Source organism: Hippopotamus amphibius, chromosome 12 (assembly GCF_030028045.1).
Source record: "Hippopotamus amphibius kiboko isolate mHipAmp2 chromosome 12, mHipAmp2.hap2, whole genome shotgun sequence".
NCBI lineage: Eukaryota > Metazoa > Chordata > Mammalia > Artiodactyla > Hippopotamidae > Hippopotamus > Hippopotamus amphibius.
In genome coordinates, this window is record NC_080197.1 from 15,547,318 (window position 1) to 15,551,546 (window position 4,229).

At 37.0% G+C, this 4,229-nt stretch overlaps 1 pseudogene; it reads right to left on the reverse strand.

Annotated features, from left to right (window-relative positions):
• Positions 1 to 2,693: 2,693 nt before the first annotated feature.
• LOC130833534 (ras-related protein Rab-2A-like) lies at positions 2,694 to 3,326 on the reverse strand (annotated as a pseudogene).
• Between the last annotated feature and the right edge of the window lie 903 nt (positions 3,327 to 4,229).

The following is a 4,229-nucleotide window of genomic DNA, read 5'->3' on the forward strand; positions in this document are numbered from 1 at the left end:
ATTGCCACTTGTAATTTCATAGGGATTGCATTGAATCTGTAAATTGCTTTGGGTAGTATAGTCATTTCACAATGTTGATTCTTCCAATCCAAGAACATGGTATGTCCCTCCATCAGTTTGTGTCATCTTTGATTTCTTTCATGAGTTTCTTACAGTTTTCTGAGTACAGGTCTTTTACCTCCTTAGTTAGGTTTATTCCTAGGTATTTTATTCTTTTTGTTGCAATGGTGAATGGGATGGTTTCCTTAATTTCTCTTTCTGATCTTTCATTATTAGTGTATAGAAATGCAAGAGATTTCTGTGTGTTAATTTTGTATCCTGAAACTTTTCCAAATCATTGATTAGCTCGAGTAGTTTTCTGGTGGCATCTTCAGGGTTTTCTGTGTATAGTACCATGTCATCTGTGAACAGTGACAGGTTTACTTATTTTTTTCCAATTTGGATTCCTTTTATTTCTTTTTTTCTCTCTGATTGCTGCGGCAAGGACTTCCAAAACTATGTTGAATAGTAGTGGAGAGAGTGGATGTCCCTGTCTTGTTCCTGATCTTAGAGGGAATGCTTTCAGCTTTTCAACATTAAGAATGGTGTCTGCTGTGGGTTTGTCATATATGGCCTTTATTATGTTGAGGTAGGTTCCCTCTATGCCCACTTTCTGGAGAGTTTTTATCATAAATCGGTGTTGAATTTTGTCAAAAGCTTTTTCTGCATCTATTGAGATGATCATGTGGGTTTTATCCTTCAGTTTGTTAATATAGTATATCACATTGATTAATTTGCATATATTGAGGAATCCTTGCATTCCAGGGATAAATTCCAATTGATCATGGTGAATTATCCTTTTAATGCATTGTTGGATTCTGTTAGCTAGTATTTTGTTGAGGATTTTTGCATCTAAATTCATCAGTGATACTGGTCTGTAATTTTCTTTTTTTGTCGTATCTTAGTCTGGTTTTGGTATCAGGGTGATGGGGACCTCATAAAATGAGTTTGGGAGCATTCCTTCCTCTGCAAATTTTTGGAAGAATTTGAGAAGGATGGGTGTTAGCTCTTCTCTAAATGCTTGATAAAATGCACCTGTGAACTCATCTGGTCCTGGACTTTTGTTTGTTGGAGGATTTTTAATCACAGTTTCAATTTCATTCCCTGTGATTGGTCTGTTCATATTTTCTGTTTCTTCCTGATTCATTTTTGAAAGGTTGTACTTTTCTAAGAATCTGTCCATTTCATCCAGGTTTTCCATTTTATTGGCATATACTTGCTTGTAGTAGTCTCTTATGGTGCTTTTTATTTCTTTGGCATCAGTTGTAACTTCTCCTGTTTAATTATTAATTTTATTTATTTGAGTCCTCTCCCTCTTTTTCTTCATGTGTCTTGCTAGAGGTTTATCAATTTGATTTAACTTCTCAGAGAACCAGCTTTTAGTTTCATTGATTTTTGCTATTATTTTCTTTATTTCTATTTCTTTTTTTTATACACAGGATTATATTTTGCTTTGCTATAACAATTTCATTATAGACCAAGAGGGAAAAAGAAAAAGAAGGATAAAACCACCACACTGAGCAAATTACTAAAGATTTTCTACTTTTAACAGGGTTTTCCATCTGGTAGGTTTATTGTCACATATCTTCAGAAAAGACAAGATGCTTACCATATTTTAAAGTTTATAGGTTGCCACTTAAGCAAAAATTTTACACAGTCACTGTACATCAAGTTTCAAAAACTGTCCTGCATGAAAAATATACTTAGAAATTATGTGAATAAAAGAAAAAAGAAAGCATTACTGTGTTTAAGGAAAGATTAAAGTTCTCATAGTGTGCCATCTACACAGACACTCATTCCTCCTGGAGTCACTCAGGTGGAGGGAGTTCTTGCTTCTGCCCATCTAACTCATTATACTATGTTTTCACCCAACAGCATGCATTAAGGCAAACAAATCCTTTTCTGAAGATGTCTAAAAGAAACTGTGGACAAAGAGCAAACTTTGGGCATTAAAACAGGTTAACACATGCATAGCCTTTACTAATGTACATTAAGCATACTTCTCTTGGACTAGTGACAAGAAAAGATGAACATGCCCATAAAAAATTTCAAAAAGTTTAAAATTCAGTGTCCAAGTAATTCCTAATGATGCTTCTGTAGCTTTAAGCTCTAGACAGTATAGAATTTATGCAAATGCATTGAAGAATTCAAGCTTGGCAAATTACATCCAAGTAGCTTATTAAACTATATACACAGAGAGTAAATGATAAATACAGAATTAAAACAGTCCTTCTGTTCTCCTGATAGCCTTGAAAATTGACAAACTTTTGAGGACAGTTCTATAATATTAAACATTAGGTAACCACAGGTGAGGGTAAACTTAACTACATAAACTGATTTAAAATACTCAAGATGACTTTGCAGTGTTTAATACAATTCAGTTCGTAGGTAAAGGCACAAGACATCATTTAACAAAAATAACCATATGAATTGACCTAGAAATCAAAAGCAAATAGATATGAATACAATCCCCCAAATCTGTCTTTTTAAGGGAACATTAACCATTTATTCAAAGTTATACAAGAATTTGAAGGATTAAAGTCTTCTGTGACATAAAGCCATTTCGAATAGTTTCATGTCTCAGCTGAGCAGGACGAGAGGGTGAAAGAATAGGTGAGTCGCCCCTTTTGGGCAGTGAGACAGTGAAAACACACTCAACAACAGCCTCCCCCGGCCTGCTGTCCGCCCTGACTGCCTGTGTGTGTAGCATTAGTAGCAGCATGCTGAGGGCCAACTTTAATGCCATTTACCTTGTTATTAATGTCAAAGAGGACTTTTGGATTTTTTCATAAATTTATTTTGCTGTATTAATAAATGCCTCTTCTACATTAGAAGCAGTCATAGCAGAAGCTGCCATGAAGGGAAGTCCATGTTCTCATGCAAAAGCTTCATCTACTTTTCTTACTCTCTTCTAGATTCTAAATCACTTTTATTTCCAATAAGCATAATGACCACGTTGGAATTGGAATGCTGGCAGGCATCTTCTAACCAGGTTGTCAAGTGGTTGAATGTGTCTCACCTTGTAACATCATACACTAGTAAAGGCCCTGCTGCACCACTGTACTAAGGCCTTCTGATGGAACAAAAGACTCTTGCCCTGTCGTATCCCATATCTGAAGTTTTATCTGTTTTCCATCAATAGCTTTCATTCGAGCACCAAACTCTACACCAATAGTTAGGTCAGGCACTGGCTGAAACCTCTTGTCTGTAAACTGTAGCAATAAGCATGATTTACCAACACCTGTGTCACCAATGATGATGTACTTGAAGACACAGGCATACGCCATGGCCTTGGCCAGTCGGTGCCAGGGCACACGGCTGCTCCTCCTGCTACTGCTCCTCCTCCTCTGCACCCCTCATCCCGGGTGCCTGTGCAGTGCGGCCTCCAAACGTCAGGCCCTGAGCACCGCCGCTGCAGCTGGGCATGAGGGCACAAGAGGAAGTGGGACACATCGACACCAAGGGAGCTCAGGGAGACAGCACCCTGCAGAGCCAACTCAAACAATAACAGCTGCCATGGTGCTTCTGCCCCGCTTCTGGGCCGACCAGCAAGTTCTGCCTATTTCATTTATTTCTGCTCTTATCTTTATGATTTCTCTCCTTATACTATCTTTGGGTTTTGTTTGCTCTTCTTTCTCTAGTTTCTTTATGTGTAAGGTTAGATTGTTTACTTGGGATTTTTCTTGTTTCCTGAGGTAGGATTGTATTGCTATAAACTTCCCTCTTAGAACTGCTTTTGCTGCATCCCATAGATTTTTGATGGTTGTGTTTTCTTTGTCATTTGTCTCTAGATATTTTATGATTTACTCTTTGATTTTTTCAGTGATTTCTTGGTTACTTAGTAGCATATTGTTTAGCCTCCATGTGTTTGTGATTTTTACCTTTTTTTTCCTGTAACTGATTTCTAATTTCATAGTGTTGTGGTCAGAAAAGATGTTTCATACGATTTCAATTATCTTGAATTTACCAAGGCTTGACTTGTGACCCAAAATGTGATCTATCCTGGAGAATGTTCCATGTGCACTTGAGAAGAATGTGTATTCTGCTGTTTTTGGATGCAATGTCCAATAGATATCTATTAAATCAAGCTGGTTTATTGTGTCATTTAAAGCTTGTGTTTCCTTATTAATTTACTGTGTGGATGATCTGTCCATTGGTGTAAGTGAGATGATAAAGTTCCCCACTATGAC